Genomic DNA, 24,309 nt, shown 5'->3' on the forward strand with positions numbered 1-24,309 from the left:
CAGCAGGCTCTCGGATGGTTCAGCAAGGTAGGCCGCGGCAGCGCCAGCAGGCTCTCAGATGTTTCAGCAAGATAGGCCGCGGCAGCGCCAGCAGGCTCTCGGAAGATTCAGCAAGGTAGGCCGCGGCAGCGCCAGCAGGCTCTCAGATGTTTCAGCAAGATAGGCCGCGGCAGCGCCAGCAGGCTCTCGGAAGGTTCAGCAAGGTAGGCCGCGGCAGCGCCAGCAGGCTCTTAGATGGTTCAGCAAGGTAGGCCGCGGCAGCGCCAGCAGGCTCTCAGAAGGTCATCGGGTTACGGATGAGTTCGTCTGGTGTCGGCTGTGACAGCGTCAGCAGGGCTTCCAGTCCAGGATACAACTGGCGTCCTACTCCGGGGCGGGCCCAGATATAGGACGGAGGTCCTTTGATGTCCGGACCCTCGCGCCTGGGGGCCAGAGGGGCCGTGATGATGGTGTCCAGACACCCAGCAGGGGGGTGGAGTCAGCGCCCAGGGAGACCGGAGGGCTATCGATACCGGGCGTCCGGGGACGGCTGGAGGGCCATCGAAACCCCTCTCCCTCCGGATCTGTCGAGTGGCCACTCGACCACCTGGGTGGATCTTGGTGCCTCGATGTCTGGGCTTCGCTGGGGCCGAGGCTGGGGCCGAGGCCACGCGGTCGTGACGTGGTGGGCCCAAGATGGAGTCGGGCCCGGCCTCGTGCTTAGGTCGTGAGGGGCCTACGCTGGGGCCAGGCCGATGATGGGGGTCCGGGATGGTAGCCGGATCGGTGGTGTTGGGGCGTGCAGGGTCGGGCAGAATGGGCCGCCCGAGGTCCGGAGGAGGGCTGATGTCATCCGGGGCCCGCCATGCGGGAGGGGTAGGACCACGCCATGAGGCCGGGTCCAACATGTGGAATGTGTGTTGAATGTGTGTGGAATGTGTGTGGAATGTGGTGTGTGGAATGTGTGTGGAATGTGTGTGGAATGTGGTGTGTGTGGTGTGTGGTGTGTGGAATGTGCGTGGAATGTGGTGTGTGGAATGTGTAGAATGTGTGTGGAATGTGTGTGGAATGTGGTGTGTGGAATGTGTGTGGAATGTGGTGTGTGGAATGTGGTGTGTGGAATATGTGTGGAATGTGTGTTGAATGTGGTGTGTGGAATGTGAGGTGTGGAATGTGTGTGGAATGTGGTGTGTGGAATGTGTGTGGAGTGTGGTGTGTGGAGTGTGGTGTGTGGAATGTGTGGAATGTGGTGTGTGTGTGGAATGTGGTGTGTGGAATGTGGTGTGTGGAATGTGGTGTGTAATGTGTGTGGAATGTGGTGTGTGGAATGTGTGTGGAATGTGGTATGTGTGGAATGTGGTGTGTGGAATGTGGTGTGTGGAATGTGGTGTGTGGAATGTGGTGTGTGGAATGTGGTGTGTGGAATGTGGTGTGTGGAATGTGTGTAGAATGTGTGTGGAATGTGGAGTGTGTGGAATGTGGAGTAGGTGTGGAATGTGGAGTGTGTAGAATGTGTGTGGAATGTGGTGTGTGGAATGTGGTGTGTGTGGAATGTGGTGTGTGGAATGTGGTGTGTGTGGTGTGTGGTGTGTGGAATGTGCGTGGAATGTGGTGTGTGGAATGTGTAGAATGTGTGTGGAATGTGTGTGGAATGTGGTGCGTGGAATGTGTGTGGAATGTGGTGTGTGGAATATGTGTGGAATGTGGTGTGTGGAATGTGAGGTGTGGAATGTGTGTGGAATGTGGTGTGTGGAATGTGTGTGGAGTGTGGTGTGTGGAGTGTGGTGTGTGGAATGTGTGGAATGTGGTGTGTGTGTGGAATGTGGTGTGTGGAATGTGGTGTGTGGAATGTGGTGTGTAATGTGTGTGGAATGTGGTGTGTGGAATGTGTGTGGAATGTGGTATGTGTGGAATGTGGTGTGTGGAATGTGTGTGGAATGTGGTGTGTGGAATGTGGTGTGTGGAATGTGGTGTGTGGAATGTGGTGTGTGGAATGTGGTGTGTGGAATGTGTGTAGAATGTGTGTGGAATGTGGAGTGTGTGGAATGTGGAGTGTGTGTGGAATGTGGAGTGTGTGGAATGTGTGTGGAATGTGGTGTGTGGAATGTGGTGTGTGTGGAATGTGGTGTGTGGAATGTGGTGTGTGTGGTGTGTGGAATGTATGTGGAATGTGGTGTGTGGAATGTGTGTGGAATGTGGTGTGTGGAATGTGTGTGGAATGTGTGTGGAATGTGGTGTGTGGAATGTGGAATGTGTGTGGAATGTGTATGGAATGTGTGTGGAATGTGGAGTGTGTGAATGTGGAAAGTGGAGTGTGTGTGTGGAATGTGGTGTGTGTGTGGAATGTGTGTAGAATGTGTGTTGAATGTGTGTGGAATGTGTGTGGAATGTGGAGTGTGTGTGTGGAATGTGTTTAGAATGTGTTTGGAATGTGTGTGGAATGTGATGTGTGGAATGTGGTGTGTGGAATGTGTGTGGAATGTGGTGTGTGGAATGTGGTGTGTGGAATGTAGTGTGTGGAATGTGGTGTGTGGAATGTGGAGTGTGGAATGTGGTGTGTGGAATGTGTGTGGAATGTGTGTGGAATGTGGAGTGAGTGAATGTGGAATGTGGAGTGTGTGTGTGGAATGTGTATGGTATGTATGTGGAATGTGGAGTGCGTGTGGAATGTGGTGTGTGGAATGTGTGTGGAATGTGGTGTGTGGAATGTGGTGTGTGGAATGTGGTGTGTGGAATGTGGTGTGTGGAATGTGGTGTGTGGAATGTGGTGTGTGGAATGTAGTGTGTGGAATTTGGTGTGTGGAATGTGGTGTGTGGAATGTGTGTGGAATGTGGTGTGTGGAATGTGTGTGGAATGTGTGTGGAATGTGGTGTGTGGAATTTGGTGTGTGGAATGTGTGTGGAATGTGGTGTGTGGAATGTGGTGTGTGTGGAATGTGGTGTGTGGAATGTGGTGTATGTGGTGTGTGGAATGTATGTGGAATGTGGTGTGTGGAATGTGTGTGGAATGTGGTGTGTGGAATGTGTGTGGAATGTGTGTGGAATGTGTGTGGAATGTGGTGTGTGGAATGTGTGTGGAATGTGGAATGTGTGTGGAATGTGTGTGGAATGTGTGTGGAATGTGGAATGTGGAGTGTGTGAATGTGGAATGTGGAGTGTGTGTGTGTGGAATGTGGAGTGTGTTTGTGGAATGTGTGTGGAATGTGTGTGGAATTTGTGTGGAATGTGGAGTGTGTGTGTGGAATGTGTTTGGAATGTGTGTGTAATGTGTGTGGAATGTGGTGTGTGGAATGTGGTGTGTGGAATGTGGTGTGTGGACTGTAGTACGTGGAATGTGGTGTGTGGAATGTGATGTGTGGAATGTGGTGTGTGGAATGTAGTGTGTGGAATGTGGTGTGTGGAATGTAGTGTGTGGAATGTGGTGTGTGAAATGTGTGTGGAATGTGTGTGGAATGTGTGTGGAATGTGGAGTGTGTGAATGTGGTGTGTGGAATGTGTGTGGAATGTGGTATGTGGAATGTGTGTGGAATTTGTGTGGAATGTGGAATGTGGAATGTGGTGTGTGGAATGTGGTGTGTGGAATGTGGTGTGTGGAATGTGTGTGGAATGTGGTGTGTGGAATGTGGTGTGTGGAATGTGGTGTGTGGAATGTGGTGTGTGGAATGTAGTGTGTGGAATGTGGTGTGTGGAATGTGGTGTGTGGAATGTGTGGTGTGGAATGTGTGTGGAATGTGTGTGGAATGTGGTGTGTGGAATTTGTGTGGAATGTGGTGTGTGGAATGTGGTGTGTGGAATGTGTGTGGAATGTGGTGTGTGGAATGTGTATGGAATGTGGTGTGTGGAATGTGTGTGGAATGTGGTGTGTGGAATGTGTGTGGATTGTGGTCTGTGGAATGTGTGTGGAATGTGTTTGGAATGTGTGTGGAATGTGTGTGGAATGTGGTGTGTGGAATGTGTGTGGGATGTGGTGTGTGGAATGTGTGTGGAATGTGTGTGGAATGTGTGTGGAATGTGGTGTGTGGAATGTGTGTGGAATGTGGTGTGTGTAATGTGGTGTGTGGAATATGTGTGGAATGGGGTGTGTGGAATGTGTGTGGAATGTGGTGTGTGGAATGTGTGTGGAATGTGGTGTGTGGAATGTGGTGTGTGGAATGTGTGTGGAATGTGGTGTGTGGAATGTGGTGTGTGGAATGTGTGTGGAATGTGTGTGGAGTGTGTGTGGAATGTGGTGTGTGGAATGTGTGTGGAATGTGGTGTGTGGTGTGTGGAATGTGTGTGGAATGTGGTGTGTGGAATGTGTGTGGAATGTGTGTGGAATGTGTGTTAGAAATGGGATCCCTGGTTGGCCAGGGCTTGCGCTATGGCCAGGCAGAAATCCCCATTTCTAGGTATGGTAGGGAAGTCACCCGCCAAGACAACCCCGCTCACCCACTTGGTAGCTTGGCACGAGCAGTCAGGCTTATCTCGGAGGTCATGTGTAAAGCATTTGCGCACGCACCCCCAGCAACAACCTCCCGGGCCCCCCACAAAAGAAACTCCACACTAAGCATGGGCGTAAAATCTGTTCCGCTCACGGATTTTTCGGATTTTCGGTAAATCCGCAATCCGCGAACTCTCGCGGATGTAGCGAAAATACGCAGATCCGCGCGCTGCGGATTTTTTGCTTGTGTTCGCATTGCTCGCGGTCCGCGGCGCGGGCAGCAACGATCTCGCACTCGCGAAATTACAAAAATTACAATTGGGGAGGGGTGAAGAAAGTGACCCAGTCTCCAACTTCCTTTTCCTGTCCAGCAAGCTCCTCCCATTGCTTAGTCCATTTCCTGGCCACTTTGAATTCGATCTTGACTGGGAAGGATTACTTTTTGTGGATGCTGCTGGAGATTTGGCTTTGAGGCCTTTTGGATTACTTTTGGATTCGAAATTTGATTTCACAAGTAAGTTGATAAGTTGATGTTGTTTTTTGTGGTGATTTTTGTGTGTGTTTTTCGACTTTTTGGGGTGGGGTTGGGGGCTGGCTATTTTGGTGGGAGGCCATTTTGAGGCATGGTCCTGCAGGTCCTGGCCATGTGGATGCTTTTTGCCCTAGGCCCACCCAGTCTGCTCTGATTTCTTTCATTATGCCCAGGGGGCCTAGAACTCCCGCGGATTACCCAAAAATCGGATTTTTTTAAAAAAAATTGCCTGTGTTCGCACTGCTCGCGTCCCGCCCAGCAACAATCTCGCACTCGCGAAATTGTAAAAATTACAATTCTGCACATGAGTTGAAAACTACCAGGCTTAGTTATGGGTGCATGCATGATACAACTATTTTGTTGAATTTTAACATGATTCTGGCCAGGGCATGGATGGCATTGGATTGTGGTGATTTTTGTGTGTTTTACGACTTTTTGGGGTGGTGTTGGGGGCTTGCTATGTGGGTGGGGGCCATTTTATTGCCTGGTCCCGTGTGGGTGGGGGTCTAGGGGCCATTTTTAAGCCAGTTTGTGTGCTTTGTGCCATAGGCCTGCACCCAGTGTGCTATGATTTATCATGCCCAGGGGGCCCAGAATCGGTCTGTTCGCGGATTTTGCTGGTTTTTCGCCACGTTCGCGTCGTGAAGCAACAATCTCGCACTCGCGAAATTGCAAAAATTGCAATTCTGCACCAGAAAACCACCAGCAGGCAGCATAAACCTTCTGAAACTTGATGGATGGCATTGGATTGTGGTGATTTGATTGGTGTTGTGTTTTTTGACTTTTTGGAGTAGGGGTTGGGTAGGGGTTGGGGGCTGGCTATGTTGGTGGGGGCCATTTTGAGGCATGGTCCTGGCCATGTGGATGGGGGTCAAGCGGCCATTTTGAAGGCAGGCAGTGAGCTTTGTGCCATAGGCCTGCACCCATTTTGCCTTGCTTTCACCCATCGTGCCCAGGGGGAGTCAGTGGTACATGAAACTATAACCCTCTCTGTGTGTGCTCTCTTGGATCAATGTTAAATTCCTGTTTCCCAAAAATTTAGCAATTTTTAATTTTGAAATTTCCATATTGTGTGGTGTGCACGTGTATTCATAAATGCCTACTTGCAAACTATTTATTGAAGCGCTACATATGCAACATATATTTACTGATGTTCCTCTGTCTTCATTTGCTTTTAGGTGCACAAAGTCAATAACTCCGCATCATCGTTGAGCATCAGTGCCAGGAAGAAGTCCTGCTGCGGCCTGCTGTTCCGACATCTGAAGAAGATGGCTCCAAAAAGAGGTGCCCGTAGCTCCTCTTGCAAGAAAAATGTCTCTACTAAGGAGAAGAAGAAGCAAGTGGCACCACTTACCAAGGAGACTGGTGGCTCGACCACTAAATTTTTGTGGAAAAAACAAAGGCCCATCATGAGTGCTGCACAGGTAGCCTGTTTAGTGGTTCAATCACCAACGACCAGTGATGTTGGCTCATCGCAAGAAAGTAGCAGCACACCATCAACACAAGTTGTAACTCATCTCACAAGTACTATTCAACAACCAAAGCCGCAACAACAACTGCATGGGCTACTAGTACAAGCACAAGTACATGCGCAAGGAGCTGGCCGAGAAGGAGCTGTCCGAGAAGGAGCTGTCCGAGAAGGAGCTGTCCGAGAAGGAGCTGTCCGAGAAGGAGCTGTCCGAGAAGGAGCTGGCCGAGAAGGAGCTGGCCGAGAAGGAGAAGGCCGAGAAGGAGAAGGCCGAGAAGGAGAGGGCCGAGACGGAGAAGGCAGAGAAGGAGAGGGCCGAGAAGGAGAGGTCCATGGAGAGTTGCAAGTAGAGGTCAGTGAAGAGGCCCATGTAGCGGCGCATGGAGCGGTGCAAGTGCCCACAATGGTTGTTCTTCCAGAAGTAGGGGCACAGGAGGAAATTGACTTTGGAGCCGGGGTATCATGTCAGGAAGACGAAGGCACTCCTCCTGATGATTCATTTTCTCCCAGCTCCCCAGCAAGGAAAAGATCTAGGAGTGTGTGTAGAAGTTCCTCTTCAAGCCCCGCTCCATCAGATGATCTGGATCTAGATTGGCAACCATCTCCGACGTCTGAGAGGGAGGCACACCATGAGCTGCGAAAGGTATCAAATGTTAAAAGGAAGGGCCCCGGAAAGCTCATACTTATGGATCCGAACGTCGGACTTGATGAAGTGGTGCATTCTGATGTTGTTGAACAGGATGACAGCAATGACCTAGTCATCACACACGTCATTCTAGCCACACCGGCCATGCAGCAGACAGACATTTATACCCTATCCCGACGTCATGCTGAGCGTGACCCTGGCGACGTGGCACTGGTAGCACCACCAACGCAGTCAAGTAGTACAACAAGTTCAACAAAACCTACAGCTCCCATATTTTCTTCCCAGAGGGGGACTCCATCCAGCTCGACTCCCTCAAGTAGGGTTGCTGCAATAATTGCACAACCCAGTAGATGTCTGCAAGGCTCATCCACCACTGCTTCATCTGGCATTGGCAGTATCATCTCGTGCGGCAAAACCAGAAGTTTCCAGTCCCCAGTTTGGAACTTTTTTAGTGTCCATGCAAAGTATGATAACATAGCCGTTTGTTGCATTTGTAAGACTAGAGTTAGCCGTGGTAAGACTGGTACCAACTATGGAACCGGAGGCCAGATAGGTCATCTTCAAAGAAGGCACGCTGTCGAATGGTTTGCGCACCTAGCAAACATCAAGGGAAAGCAATCCCAAAGGGCAAGTGGCCAAAATATACCCATACTAGGTGTTTCATCTGAAGATGACGGGGAGGTAGAAGAAGCGTCAGACATTTGTCCGGTTGCACCCAGTACCCCTGGCAGCACCACACCCTCCGGAACACATAGGAGGCTCACTGAGAGTCTGGGAGACACACCAATGCGGAAAATGTCAACACTGAGCAGAAGTGGGTCGAAGAAGGCATCAGCATCATCCAGTAAATTTGTCCAGCGCACCATTACAAACATGTTCTCCTCAGATGCGCAATTTCAATGCAACCACCCAATTGTACGCCTGTATAACACTAAGCTGGATAAAATGCTAGCGGTGGACCTTCTCCCTTTTTCGTTTGTCGAAAATGTGGGTTTTCTTGAACTCGTGGCAACACTGGCCCCTAAATGGAAGGTTCCTAGCCGGTTCTATTTTGCCAGGGTTGCTGTTCCAGCACTACATAAAGAGGTGCTTGAGTTGGTTGGGGCAGCTTTGCAGAAGAGTGCTGTTCACACTATACACCTGACAACAGACATGTGGACCAGTTGCCAAGCCCTTGATTACATGTGCATCACTGCACACTGGGTCTCTTTTTCAGGGGTTGCAAAACAGATAAATGCAGGTGGTGACTTGGTCGAGATTTTTAAGGGTGCTCGTAAACATGCAACATTAGCCATGTTTGGCATGGAGAAAACTCATACTGCAGTCAACATTTTGGATGACTTTAACAAAAAGGTCTTGCAATGGCTGCCCCCAAGAAATTGCAAGGTTGGTTATGTTTCTACTGATAATGGCAGCAATGTAGTTAGGGCCATGGAGAACGGTTACTATTTCAGAGTGCCGTGTTTGGCGCACTGTATGAACCTTGTCGTGCAAAAGTTCTTGAAAAAAGAACTTGCAGTCGACCAAATACTGACCATCTGCAGAAGAATATGCACACATTTCAACCATTCTTTTAAGGCCCGGAAGGAGCTGAGGCGCCAGCAAAATGTACGTAGAATGCCAGTGAAAGCACTTATCCAGGAGGTGGCAACACGTTGGAACTCAACCTTCTACATGCTTGAGCGTCTGCATGAGCTGTTTCCAGTAGTCAATGAGTATTTCTACAACCTGGGTGGTGATACGACAGAAATGATGCTAGAGGTGGAGCAATGGCAGCTAGTTAAAAGGGTTTCCTTGTCCCAGAAAGGACACAGAAGTGCAAAGTACAGGAATCCGGGAGAACATTGTTTCAATGGTGCAGGCCTATCTGGATGACTCAACAGCGGTCAATATTACTGAGGACCCATTGGCGTATTGGCATGGGAAAAGAAGCATATGGCGAGAGCTCACCAACCTGGCTATCAATTACTTGTCTTGCCCACTTGCAAGCGTGTCTTCAGAACGTGTTTTTAGTTCTGCTGGTGGCATTGTGACTTGCAAAAGGTCCGGCCTCTTGCCCGCAAATGTGGAGCGGCTCACCATGATAAAGATGAACCAGCACTTCATACCACCAGATTACAAAGTACGAGAATGCACGCAGGAAGAAGAGGACACCGACCTACCTGAGGGAAGTTTTCCTCAGTTACCAGAAGTACTACCGACTCAATTTGCAGAGTTTGAGGATGAGCTCTGCTTCCCTGACAGCGAGTTCTGAAAATGAGTCAATGATTCATTAACTTTATTGTTCGTCCTTATTCACTTTTATTCCTGTGTGTCTGTGTTTCTTTCTTTAGCAAGTGCTTCATCACATTCACAACAAAACTGGAATCACCCAATCAAACAACAAGCCCATCAGCAGAACTGTCTTGATTTTGATGCCGCAGCATTCCTCAGGTTCACAACAGTTAGTTGACAAGAACTCAGTCCTGGTCGTCTATCCTCCTCCTCCAGACTCACCCTATCCATTTCCCGTAATGCTGATGCCTGGATTCTGCACAATGAAGAAACTTACGTTGGCGAGTCCCCTAAAGAGGGACTGGAAGTAGTGAGTCCTCATTTAAATACATTTTGCTAAGTGTGACTTTTTTTCCCCGATTTGCTTTATGGCTGTTTGGGGGGTGTCAAACTTGTTTGCGCTTGGGTTTACGGGTCTTGGCTGGGCCATTGCTGGCAAGGTCTATTAAGGGATGAAATTGGTTAGGCATTTACTTTGGAAAACATTTGGTCATTTACACGTGAACGTTTAGGCGTTATTATTGCTCGCTTGCCTGTCTTAGGGGTGCTGTCTGTGGGGCTTCTAGGTTTTTGGGGTCTGTGAGCACCACCGCTATATTTATAATGTTGATTGCTTTTGTTTTGCAGAAAATCCACGCCGGGAAACTTCAGTTGGGGCCCTGCTACAGAACGCTTTAGGACAATGTGAATTCCAGGTGGAGCCAGCCCTCAAACACAAATTACAGGTAAGATAAGCGTTTGGATTGGAGGTAGTATAATGGAGTATTAGGAGAGGCGAGAGAGTGACAGTGGTACTAGTAGTAAAGTCCTAGGACTCTTGAATTAACAAACTCTGTGAAAGGCATTTACTTTGGAAAACATTTGGCCAATTACACGTGAACCAACACGATGACAGTGTTCAGTAAAACGAAATTACTGCTAAACCACCACCCACCAGGCTCAAAAGTAGTAAAAAACAAGTATGCTCAGATAAAGTTTGAAAAAGTGCATTTTTATATCCCTAACAAAATAAACTCCCGCAAGACCATCCCTAACCCCAACAAATAAATAGTCCTTCAAAAGTCCCCAAAAACCCCAACTCCCAATTCCCACCCCCCAAAAGTCTCTAAAAAAGGGGCAAGGGACACTCTAGGGATGCATGGTGTTGACTTTGGCCTCCAGGGCATCATGCCTTAGGGCCAGGGTATTGTACTGCTCCCGGAGGGTGGCGTGATCCAAGCGGAGGCCCTCCAACAAATTTTGGTATTCTTTCAATTTCCGGACCTCCGCCTCCAGGTCTGACACTCTGAGGATTGCACGGCGCAAGCGAGCCTTTAGAGTGCTGTGAGGGGCAGCCTTTGCTGCTCGGTGGTGGCGTCTGCCAGCACGGCTCCGTTTCGCCGGAGCACTGCGCTGACCGGCAGAACGTGGGGTCACGGAGGAGGATGCAGATGTCCCATTCGATGTACTGGACTGCGTGTCCTCCAGTTCCACCAGCCGCCGATATTCGGCAACAGTAGCATCCAGCCTCCGTTGCCGGGCCAGTACAGCTAGCATACTCCTTGTTGGTTTTGATGTTTTAGTATGACCAACTATATGAAGAAAGAAAGACATAATCTGTAACCAATGCTCTTTAAGAATATGATTAACACAAAATGATTCAGCAGGAAGTTGTGTTACAGTACAACTAGCAACTAGCCAGCGCAGTACAAAACTATTCAGGCCAGTATCATGGGCGTCCGCAGGGAGGGGCAAGGGGGGGCGCTTGCCCCCCCCTGGATCGCAGGTCCATCCAGTGCTGGCCCAGTGACAAATTACAATATGGTAATTACAGCAGGCTGGGACCGACAGACAGATAGAGGCAGAGACAGGGACAGAGAGAGAGGAAGACAGAAGGAGAGAGAGAGAGGGATGGAGCCAGAGGGTGACAGAGGGAGGGTGAGGGAGGGAGACAGAGAGAGAGAGACAGCGAGGTAGAGGGAGACAGAAAGAGGGAGACAGAGAGAAAGAGAGAGAAGGAAACAGAGAGAAGGAAACAGAGAGAGGGAGGGAGATAGAGGGAGAGGGAGGGAGACAGAGAGAGAGATAGAGAGAGAGAGAGAAAGAAAGATGTGTGTAATGTGTATGCCAGGTCTGGTGGCTCAGTGGACGAAGGCATCCGCTGCAGGGGCATGAGTTCAACTTCATGGTCATAGTTTTTTTTGTTGCTCTAGATCCACCCCCTCCCCTATGGGGTTGTTTGTTTATTTAAGCTCTATGTCGTGTTATATTTAAAAAAATATATTTAATACTTGTGCTCAATCATGTCAGGAGTAGGACTCAGGAGATGGTGATGATGTTGCACCCCCCCCTGGAAACATTTCATAGTATTTTTGTAGTTCATCCAGTGACCGTCTACTCTCTGTAGATACACATCATATGCTATCTAAGAGTCAGATAGTACCATGATCCAGCTTACCTGTACCCGCCACCACCACTGTCTGCTTCCTCACAGTCTGTTCTTGGGCCATTTGCGCCGCATCCTCCCCAGAATCGTCCTCGGACTCGGAGTCGATCACCACCACCACATCCGAGCTGGCCCCGCCACCAGATGTTCCACCTACAAAGTAGATTTAAGAATGTTAGATTACACCACTCACTAGTATTTGGTCTAGGAATGAAGAAATGTGAAAACAACAGAAAAAGTAATTGACTGTCTACTCTAGTCTAAAGTAAAAATGTCCCTCCTTCCAGGGAAGTCTGTTGTCTTGCTGCACTTTTTTGTCACAATTGATGAATGCTTGCTTAATTTTAACACACACCATTTTTCTCTGAACAGACAGAAGCTGGACTTCTAAGGACAAGAGCAACATCAACTTCAAACCAGGTGAAAGCTCGGCTCGACCACAAGAAATGTGTTCCATTACTCATCAACTCAGCACCAAGCACTTTTCCATTTCCAGCTAACTTTATTTTAATATATGTGTTTACTTTTACTTTTAATAAAGCTTTTAAACTTGAATAGACTCTGTGGTTTTTGATCCTCCAGACTAGAGTGACTGAGCGAAAAGTTTTGCAATTTTTGCAAGGATGAGTCCGTGTCTCTGACACTACCAGGTTTATACAGTCTGCCAAACACGCCACTCTGAAATATTATTACTCTGGTCTTTGGTGTCCATAGTTCGGTTTGTGGAAAATTGTCCCTGCAACAGTAGTATTATGGATTTTGCTCCTATCTAAACACTATTTCGAAAAAATTTAATTAGGAACGCTTGGACAACAATAGGTCCTCTATATTTAAATGAAAACTTACTGGGGCCAGCAAAGGAGCACTCGCCGCCCTGGCCTGCATCCTCCTCCTTTGGAGCCACAGCATCCTCCTTTTCCGTCCGCTTGCCCCTGGGCGGACCTGACGTACAACATAAAAGAAAGAACAGAAAACATTGATGATTGCTGCTTGTCGATGTCCTTGTCAACCAAATCAAACATTTAGAAAGAACAAGAACCAACTATTTCAGCCAAAAAGAGGGCTACAAAGGAAGGACTGCACCTGAGCCTCTACTCTAGGGGCAGATTTACAAGCCCCTTGCAGCTCTTTTGCTCCGTTCTTGCGTCACTTTTGTGACGCAGCGCCACAACAAGAGAGGCACCATGGTGTGGCGTATATTAACAACGTGACGCATATGGGAGATGCATCCCATTCTAAAGCCCTCCGCCATAAGGGAGCGTTCCAGCGCAAGGGAGGGCGTTCTTGCGCAGGAATGCATGCTAAAAGTGGCTATGGGGAATATATAAAATTTCAATCAGTCATTTAGGACAATGATGCGTCACTGAAACCCTGCGCCTGCATGAAGCAGATGTACGGCTTGACGCAGCATTGCTGGAGCTGCGCCATCGTTGCAACGCAACTCCATCAATGAGACGCCTTTACGGCACCGATGCGTAACGCTTCGGTGATGTTTTGGGACCGTGGTGTGCCGCATTGTAAATACGGCGCACCATGGGTGGTGCTGGCATGCCGCACACTTTGCAAGGATGCGCAGGTAATTGCTAATCTGACACTTAGGGGCATACTTACGAGTTCTGGGCTGCACACCTCCAGAGGTGCACCAGAACAAATGCGTAACGCAAAACTAACCTTGCGTCACGGCAGATACGCCGCAATTACGATGCGGCAAACCCTGGCGCAAGGGTAGGCAGATGCGTGACGCATCTCGTGACGAAAGAGGGGCGCATCTCTAGAGTCGCGTCGCAGGCGCGATGCAACTCTAGCAATGCTCAGGGCTGCCCAATACTCAACATACCGCATCAGTCCTTATGCCTGCTTCAAGCAAGCAGGCACACAGAATTGACGTAGCAGCGTCGCGGAAGTGCCTGCGTTAAATCTTGTAGATTTCACGCAGGCACTTTTGCGAGGCGCACAGCTGCCTGACCGCCACCTCCAACCCCCCCCCCCCCCCTGCGTGGGAAGGCACCCATTGTGGCGCAGGCCCAGGCCTTAACGTGGCGCATCTCCCTAGATGCATCACGTTGTACATGACTCGCAGGGATGCGCCACGTTTACGTCGCTGTGCATCAGGTAAGGCAGCGTAAACGTGGCGCAAGGGGCTTGTAAATCTGCCCCTTTGTGTCTAGCATTACGCAGTTCTGTAAAGTACACTCATTCATTACTCAGCCCAATTAAATGAACACAAAATAGAAAACAAATAAGCAGTGGCACCGCCACAGAGAAGGAGAGCAGTGCACCTGAAATGCACAGAAGATTTTGAAATATTAATTTACCTCTCCTATCAATGTAATCGGCAGCATTATTGCTCTTTGTAAAAAAGTTAAAACAAACATTTGCAATATAACACACAGAGCAGGAGAAAAAACAGAGTAGTGAGTGATGAAAAAATTGCTACTACTACTCACCAAGCCCGGGGACCTCCACTCCCAGCAGGTCGAGCAGGTCGCGCTCCCGGTCCAGGATATCGGTCCAGCGGTGGGTCACCTGGTTGTAGGTGCGCTGGACCCCCGAGATGTGAAACAGGGCCCGGCACACCTGCTCCCACCGCTTCCGTCGCTCCTGGCGGTTGGTGTAGCCACCAGCGATCCTGCTGCCTGCCGCGATGGTCTTGGGGAGGCGGCGCTGTACATAGAAAACGAGTGCGCCCACCTCCTCAGGGCTGAAGATCTCCCTGGGCACCACCATTTCTGCCCTCAAACGGCCACACGGGAGCCGGGCACGGGCTGCGGGGCCCGTCTTGGGCAGCTTCACAGCTGGCTTCACCATGGTCTGGGCAGGTGTTAGCAAGCAACAAGGAGACAAAATGAAAAAGAATAAGACTAGGGAAGAAGAAAATAAAAGTTTAAAAAAGTAGTTGAAAAGTAAACAAAAGTAGCCTGAAACACAAAAATATAGACCTAGAAAACTAGAGGGATAGAAAAAAAGTTAAATAGATCAAAAAAATATTAAAACAAGCAAAGTATGGCAGAGATACAGAGAGGATAGAAACACCATGCCCAGACACATAGGAATGAATGAAAAACAAGATGGCGGCCCGATCACGTGCGCGTAAGTAAGTTCGCACGCAATTTCTCTCGCGAACTCGTGCGAACTTGCATTCGCAATGCGCTCATTCCGCGAGATTACACATAGCGGGCGGAAACGGAAATACGTCACGTAAACAAAATGGCGGCGCCCATACTCAACCTTGGGGTAACTCGCACGAGTTCGCGGCTTCCACGGTCGATTTCGCACGACGCCGCGCCTCGCGAATAGCGCGAAATTACCGAAAAACGAGTTTTGCAAAAGCAAAACCAACGAGCAGGTGCAAAAGTTCGAGCTCATCATTTGTAACCATTTCCATGTAGTGCTTCCTGAAGGGGCCCTCCAGAATCCGGTTGCTTACTTGCAACTATTGTGTGACCCTGCTTTGACAGTCACAGAATAGTTAGAAGTATGCCATTGCATCCTGTTAAATTTTTTTTACATTGCAACAAAAAGGAAAGGGAGCAGACAAGCAGGTGCCAGCCTTCTTTAATGTCAGTTGGGGCAGGGCTTGTTGTTTGCAAAACTTAAAGCACTTACCAGGTGTGCTTTGCTTTGCCACAATAATGTACACTCACTGGTCAACCAGATGGTGCTGTGATGACACCGAGGGTGGCATGGGTGTGCCAGCCAGAGGGTGGCATGGGTGAACCAGAGTGCCAGTGTTGACAGAGGATGGCAGTGCTTTGCTTTGCCCCAATAATGTACACTGGTGAACCAGAGGGTGCTGTGATGACACAGAGGGTGACATGGGTGAGCCAGAAGGTGGCATGGGTGAACAAAGAGAGTGCCAGTGGTAACAGAGGGTGGCAGTGATGAAGAAAACCTTGCAAACAGGCTGGGCACGTAGAAACAACAAGTTCGCAAAACTGGCGACCCGACAAGTAAGTTCGCAATTTGCGAAATTGTACAAAACCCTCGCGAACTTGCAGAAACCCGTGCGAACACACATCCCCAAAAAAATCCGCAAAATCCGCGAGAATTCGCGGATTTTGCGGATTTTCGCAATCCGCAAATTCGCAAATCTGCAAATTCGCGGATTGCAAATCCGCAAAATCCGCCCATGCTTACTCCACACAAGATATATATGAAAAATAGACTTTGTATTGAAGAACATACTTAGGGATAAATATACAATTTACAAGGTGCCAGGGGCACGGGCAGGGTTTACAAGGGACTATACACAGGGCAGGGCCAGGGGACCACTGCCAGGAATCTGCACATGATGGAACTGGCATGAGAACACATAACCACTGGGAGTTTCCTAGAACTAGCACTAGAACACATTACAACCAGGAGCTTCATGGAACTAGCAGTAGAACTCACTCTAACCAGGGACAACATACATGGGACAACGGATATTCAGGAGGGAAGGAATGACAAGGCACATAACACATCAGACGCACCTTCGGAGGCGCAACACATAAGAACTCTCAGGAATCACATTTATCAGTAGCCAATAACATTCAGCAGGCCAACCGGCCTTTCTGGGGCTAGGACCCCCCAATGTCTCAATGTCAGGACAGGCTGCAGGTAGCCTGTACTAAACCTACACGTGGCAGCTGCCCACAAAGTGCTGGGCAGCTGTAGATGATGAGGGCAACACGTTGGAGCCTCGCAGGCTCGGAACAAAGGGGCAGGGGTTGAGCCTCGCAGGCTCAGGAGGAATGAGCGCCATGAAGGAGCCTCTAGGGCTCAAGAACAAAGATGCGAGGCGCGAGCCTAGCAGGCTCGACAGGGCAAGGGCCCAAGGTGGAGCCTCTCGTGGCTCGAGGTAGTAAGCAAGGCGGAACCTCTCGGGCTCGAGAAAAGAGGATACTGGGCTGATGGTGGAGCCTCTCGGGCTCATGGATAACAGGCGGAGTCCCTCTCGGGGCACTCGGCATCCGGGGAGGCCCCACGGGCCTCTCAGCACATGAAGGGTTTCACTGGAGGGGAGGGGCGGGCACCGGCAATGTGCCCCGATGCCCCCTCCCCTTCTCTGCACTCACCGGTTGTGCGCGCCGGTCTCTCCTCGCTCTCCGGTGCTCCCTCTCGCTCCTGGGGGCCCCGGGGGGGAAGCGGCAGTTCTCCTGGGAGGAAAGCAGGGGCGCGGAGTAGGCTCTCACCGCCCCCCTGCCTCCTCGGCTCTCTCAGTCGCTTTTTCAGCTCCTCGGGCCGCCGGCCAATCCCAGCGCGGCCCGGGGAGACGACAGCAGGAAATCCCGGCCGGCAGCCAATCCCAGCGCGGCCCGGGGATCGCATCACGAGGGGTCCCGGGCCGGCGGCGGTGCCTATGGGGAAATGACGAGGGCCAGGCTCCCTCGAGAATGAAGGGCAATACAGCGAGGTAGGCACTCGCTGGGGGTGTAGAACCTCCGCAGAACAGGGCAAATGCCGGGTGGGCACCGGCTTGGTGCATACAGCGCTCCCAGCGCTAGTAACAGGGATGAGGCGCTCCCAAGCGCTAGAGGAGAAGAACCAGAGCTTCCAGGCGCTAGGTAGGAGGAACAGCGCTCCCAAGCGCTGGGGGTGAAAGGAAAGCGCTCCCAAGCGCTAGAGGAGATGAACCAGCGCTCCCAGGCGCTAGGTAGGAGGAACAGCGCTCCCAAGCGCTGGGGGTCAAAGGAAAGCGCTCCCAAGCGCTGGAGGAAAATAGAAAAGTCCTTCAGGGGTCCAGGACCTCAGTTGGAGCACAGCAGCTCCTAGAAAGGAAAGTCCATAGGAGTCCAGGAGTAGGGCAGGGCCCAGGGAGGCAAGCCAACCCTGAGCCCAAGCAGCAGCAGCCCCTGGTAGATTCAAGTGGGAACAAGAACGTTTTAGAAGAGGTCACAGCCTCTTTTTATACATGAAATTCCTTTGTCTAAAGGTGCTGGGGTGGGGGAGAAACCAGTCGCAGCTGGTTTTGGGAGTATCTTGTTTTCCCCAACCATCCCTTTCATTCATCAGGCAGGCCAGGTCATCAGACGCACCCCAGGGGGGGTGGAGCCAGCATTGTGGGGGAAAGCCCAGACCCATACAGGATACAGGCACAGCTCCTCCCTCACATCAGCATGCTAATCTCTCCATTCACCACCGGGGCAGACCCACACAGACTCTTGAAACCAGGCTCCCCAGCCGGCTTCAGCCAATCACGTGCCAGCACACCTACTGCACACACACACCCATGTCTAGAAGTGGCACTTCCCTTCTAGACACACACACGCCGCATACATCATCTTGCAGCATTCAATCACACAAGTCCACACATACCAGACTCGAGCCTGTACCCCCCACGCATCAGGAACTACCAGGGACACACACATTCCTCATGCATTCCTATGGGAGGGCAGGCCTCTCTCATCTACACGCACTCAGAGTGGGAATCACCATCCCCAGGTCACATATACAAGCAAAAACCTCAGGGGTGGACCTGCCAGAAGGGCCCAGTCCAACACTACCCCCTTCCAGCCAAAACGCAGGGTAGGCCAATCACCACCGTGATGGACTTCCCTGCTTTGTGCGAGAGAACACGGACGGGGCCCGCACTGCAGGGACACCCTCCAGTTCTACGCCACGTTGATCTATAAGACAAGCACAACAAAAAACAGTTTACCACTTTCTCTTCCACCTAGGGTCCGCACCCTCAGGTTGGCCAGAGGTCACGGGCAAGCTCGCCCCACCCTACCTCTACTTCTGAGGTTCCGTGCTCTCCCAGGAGAAGCACCCTCCAGAACTCCTTCTCTCACCAGTCTCGGAACTCTCTCCTTCCACTGGTCTCCCACCTGGGAACTAAATTCACCGGATGCCCAGGGGTCAGGATCCCTCTGACCCCCTTCCAGTTCTGCACCCTCCAATGTAGAACAGGGTCCTTCCACTTAAGGTGGGCCCCACCTGCTCTCAGGGCAGTACCGCAACACTCAGCCAAGAACCCTAAGGATCCCTGCTAGGCCTGTACTGCCCCTTCTGGGAAACACAGGGTCTCTTCCCTTGGGGATGAGCCCCACCTGCGTCCACAGGAGTACATCTAGAAGACAAACCGGCCAGGACACTGGCTACAGTCGCCCCGCCGTCCAGATCCGGAAACACCGACTACTGGCTCCCCAACCGCGGTCAGTACCCTACCGGCCAGATGCCTGGCGCACCAGGACTTCTACAAGAAAAAAATGAAATCTAAGACTTCCTCTCCTCCCTCAGCAGGCAGGAGTTCCCTCTTGTACTAGAATGAGCCGCAACCACGTCAGCAGGGCTCAGAGTTCAGCTCTCCCCTAAGGCAAGCCGCGATCCAATCAGCAGGGCTTCCTTGACCGGGATACAACTCAACACTCACTTCAGCACGATGAGCCGCGACAACGTCAGCAGGGCTCCAAGTTCAGCTCTCCCCTAAGGCAAGCCGCGACCCAGTCAGCAGGGCTTCCTTGACCGGGATACAACTTAACATTCACTTCAGCACGATGAGCCGCGACAACGTCAGCAGGGCTCCAAGTTCAGCTCTCCCCTAAGGCAAGCCGCGACCCAGTCAGCAGGGCTTCCTTGACCGGGATACAACTTAACATTCACTTCAGCACGATGAGCCGCGACAACGTCAGCAGGGCTCCAAGTTCAGCTCTCCCCTAAGGCAAGCCGCGACCCAGTCAGCAGGGCTTCCTTGTCCGGGATACAACTTAACATTCATTCAGCAAGCTCCCCCTCTCAGAGAACTTACACTCCATTATTCAGCACACTTCAACATTCATCCACACACCCTCCCCTGGACTGGTAAGACAGTTTCTACCGCCCCTGATTCCTCAACCTGACCCATGTGGCACAGGTACCATTAATCTAGGGAAGGGACAGGGACCATACACATTGGACACAATTTCGCTGCCACCACTGGATCCCACCCCTTTGGTGAATCCAGAAAACACATTGCACTAGGGGGATGATCTACCCTCCCGAGCTAGGGACATCTAACTCACAGTGCACCAGAACCACATTTTCCACAGAAACAAAAATATTTTTAGCAATTCAAACAATAGTTCCTTTTCTTTGCGACCATATAAACTGCAGAGTTTTGTAGTGGGGCCGGCTATCGCTGTGGTACTGCGCAAACACAAGTCCAAATCCCACCGCTAGCCAACAATGTTAGAAATGGGATCCCTGGTTGGCCAGGGCTTGCGCCAAGGCCAGGCAGAAATCCCCATTTCTAGGTAGGGTAGGGAAGTCACCCGCCAAGACAACCCCTGCTCACCCCCTTGGTAGCTTGGCACGAGCAGTCAGGCTTATCTCGGAGGTCATGTGTTAAGCATTTGCGCACGCACCCCCAGCAACAACCTCCCGGGCCCCCCACAAAAGGAACTCCACAAAAGATATATATGAAAAATAGACTTTGTATTGAAGAACATACTTAGGGATAAATATACAATTTACAAGGTGCCAGAGGCACGGGCAGGGTTTACAAGGGACTATACACAGGACAGGGCCAGGGGACCACTGCCAGGAATCTGCACATGATGGAACTGGCATGAGAACTCATAACCACTGGGAGTTTCCTAGAACTAGCACTAGACCACATTACAACCAGGAGCTTCATGGAACTAGCAGTAGAACTCACTCTAACCAGGGACAACATACATGGGACAACGGATATTCAGGAGGGAAGGAATGACAAGGCACATAACACATCAGATGCACCTTCGGAGGCGCAACACATAAGAACTCTCAGGAATCACATTTATCAGTAGCCAGTAACATTCAGCAGGCCAACCGGCCTTTCTGGGGCTAGGACCCCCCAATGTCTCAATGTCAGGACAGGCTGCAGGTAGCCTGTACTAAAACTACACGTGGCAGCTGCCCACAAAGTCCTGGGCAGCTGTAGATGATGAGGGCAACACGTTGGAGCCTCGCAGGCTCGGAACAAAGGGGCAGGGGTTGAGCCTCGCAGGCTCAGGAGGAATGAGCGCCATGAAGGAGCCTCTAGGGCTCAAGAACAAAGATGCGGGGCGCGAGCCTAGCAGGCTCGACAGGGCAAGGGCCCAAGGTGGAGCCTCTCGTGGCTCGAGGTAGTAAGCAAGGCGGAGCCTCTCGGGCTCGAGAAAAGAGGATACTGGGCTGATGGTGGAGCCTCTCGGGCTCATGGATAACAGGCGGAGTCCCTCTCGGGGGACTCGGCATCCGGGGAGGCCCCACGGGCCTCTCAGCACATGAAGGGTTTCACTGGAGGGGAGGGGCGGGCACCGGCAATGTGCCCCGACGCCCCCTCCCCTTCTCTGCACTCACCGGTTGTGCGCGCCGGTCTCTCCTCGCTCTCCGGTGCTCCCTCTCGCTCCTGGGGGCCCCGGGGGGGAAGCGGCAGTTCTCCTGGGAGGAAAGCAGGGGCGCGGAGTAGGCTCTCACCGCCCCCCTGCCTCCTCGGCTCTCTCAGTCGCTTTTTCAGCTCCTCGGGCCGCCGGCCAATCCCAGCGCGGCCCGGGGAGACGACAGCAGGAAATCCCGGCCGGCAGCCAATCCCAGCGCGGCCCGGGGATCGCATCACGAGGGGTCCCGGGCCGGCGGCGGTGCCTATGGGGAAATGACGAGGGCCAGGCTCCCTCGAGAATGAAGGGCAATACAGCGAGGTAGGCACTCGCTGGGGGTGTAGAACCTCCGCAGAACAGGGCAAATGCCGGGTGGGCACCGGCTTGGTGCATACAGCGCTCCCAGCGCTAGTAACAGGGATGAGGCGCTCCCAAGCGCTAGAGGAGAAGAACCAGAGCTTCCAGGCGCTAGGTAGGAGGAACAGCGCTCCCAAGCGCTGGGGGTCAAAGGAAAGCGCTCCCAAGCGCTAGAGGAGATGAACCAGCGCTCCCAGGCGCTAGGTAGGAGGAACAGCGCTCCCAAGCGCTGGGGGTCAAAGGAAAGCGCTCCCAAGCGCTGGAGGAAAATAGAAAAGTCCTTCAGGGGTCCAGGACCTCAGTTGGAGCACAGCAGCTCCTAGAAAGGAAAGTCCATAGGAGTCCAGGAGTAGGGCAGGGCCCAGGGAGGCAAGCCAACCCTGAGCCCAAGCAGCAGCAGCCCCTGGTAGATTCAAGTGGGAACAAGAACGTTTTAGAAGAGGTCACAGCCTCTTTTTATACATGAAATTCCTTTGTCTAAAGGTGCTGGGGTGGGGGAGAAACCAGTCGCAGCTGGTTTTGGGAGTATCTTGTTTTCCCCAACCATCCCTTTCATTCATCAGGCAGGCCAGGTCATCAGACGCACCCCAGGGGGGGTGGAGCCAGCATTGTGGGGGAAAGCCCAGACCCATACAGGATACAGGCACAGCTCCTCCCTCACATCAGCATGCTAATCTCTCCATTCACCACCGGGGCAGACCCACACAGACTCTTGAAACCAGGCTCCCCAGCCGGCTTCAGCCAATCACGTGCCAGCACACCTACTGCACACACACACCCATGTCTAGAAGTGGCACTTCCCTTCTAGACACACACACGCCGCATACATCATCTTGCAGCATTCAATCACACAAGTCCACACATACCAGACTCGAGCCTGTACCCCCCACGCATCAGGAACTACCAGGGACACACACATTCCTCATGCATTCCTATGGGAGGGCAGGCCTCTCTCATCTACACGCACTCAGAGTGGGAATCACCATCCCCAGGTCACATATACAAGCAAAAACCTCAGGGGTGGACCTGCCAGAAGGGCCCAGTCCAACACTACCCCCTTCCAGCCAAAACGCAGGGTAGGCCAATCACCACCGTGATGGACTTCCCTGCTTTGTGCGAGAGAACACGGACGGGGCCCGCACTGCAGGGACACCCTCCAGTTCTACGCCACGTTGATCTATAAGACAAGCACAACAAAAAACAGTTTACCACTTTCTCTTCCACCTAGGGTCCGCACCCTCAGGTTGGCCAGAGGTCACGGGCAAGCTCGCCCCACCCTACCTCTACTTCTGAGGTTCCGTGCTCTCCCAGGAGAAGCACCCTCCAGAACTCCTTCTCTCACCAGTCTCGGAACTCTCTCCTTCCACTGGTCTCCCACCTGGGAACTAAATTCACCGGATGCCCAGGGGTCAGGATCCCTCTGACCCCCTTCCAGTTCTGCACCCTCCAATGTAGAACAGGGTCCTTCCACTTAAGGTGGGCCCCACCTGCTCTCAGGGCAGTACCGCAACACTCAGCCAAGAACCCTAAGGATCCCTGCTAGGCCTGTACTGCCCCTTCTGGGAAACACAGGGTCTCTTCCCTTGGGGATGAGCCCCACCTGCGTCCACAGGAGTACATCTAGAAGACAAACCGGCCAGGACACTGGCTACAGTCGCCCCGCCGTCCAGATCCGGAAACACCGACTACTGGCTCCCCAACCGCGGTCAGTACCCTACCGGCCAGATGCCTGGCGCACCAGGACTTCTACAAGAAAAAAATGAAATCTAAGACTTCCTCTCCTCCCTCAGCAGGCAGGAGTTCCCTCTTGTACTAGAATGAGCCGCGACCACGTCAGCAGGGCTCAGAGTTCAGCTCTCCCCTAAGGCAAGCCGCGATCCAATCAGCAGGGCTTCCTTGACCGGGATACAACTTAACACTCACTTCAGCACGATGAGCCGCGACAACGTCAGCAGGGCTCCAAGTTCAGCTCTCCCCTAAGGCTAGCCGCAACCCAGTCAGCAGGGCTTCCTTGACCGGGATACAACTTAACATTCACTTCAGCACGATGAGCCGCGACAACGTCAGCAGGGCTCCAAGTTCAGCTCTCCCCTAAGGCAAGCCGCGACCCAGTCAGCAGGGCTTCCTTGACCGGGATACAACTTAACATTCACTTCAGCACGATGAGCCGCGACAACGTCAGCAGGGCTCCAAGTTCAGCTCTCCCCTAAGGCAAGCCGCGACCCAGTCAGCAGGGCTTCCTTGTCCGGGATACAACTTAACATTCATTCAGCAAGCTCCCTCTCTCAGAGAACTTACACTCCATTATTCAGCACACTTCAACATTCATCCACACACCCTCCCCTGGACTGGTAAGACAGTTTCTACCGCCCCTGATTCCTCAACCTGACCCATGTGGCACAGGTACCATTAATCTAGGGAAGGGACAGGGACCATACACATTGGACACAATTTCGCTGCCACCACTGGATCCCACCCCTCTGGTGAATCCAGAAAACACATTGCACTAGGGGGATGATCTACCCTCCTGAGCTAGGGACACCTAACTCACAGTGCACCAGAACCACATTTTCCACAGAAACAAAAATATTTTTAGCAATTCAAACAATAGTTCCTTTTCTTTGCGACCATCTAAACTGCAGAGTTTTGTAGTGGGGCCGGCTATCGCTGTGGTACTGCGCAAACACAAGTCCAAATCCCACCGCTAGCCAACAATGTTAGAAATGGGATCCCTGGTTGGCCAGGGCTTGCGCCAAGGCCAGACAGAAATCCCCATTTCTAGGTAGGGTAGGGAAGTCACCCGCCAAGACGACCCCTGCTCACCCCCTTGGTAGCTTGGCACGAGCAGTCAGGCTTATCTCGGAGGTCATATGTAAAGCATTTGCGCACGCACCCCCAGCAACAACCTC

This window comes from Lissotriton helveticus, chromosome 3_1, assembly GCF_964261635.1.
Source record: "Lissotriton helveticus chromosome 3_1, aLisHel1.1, whole genome shotgun sequence".
NCBI lineage: Eukaryota > Metazoa > Chordata > Amphibia > Caudata > Salamandridae > Lissotriton > Lissotriton helveticus.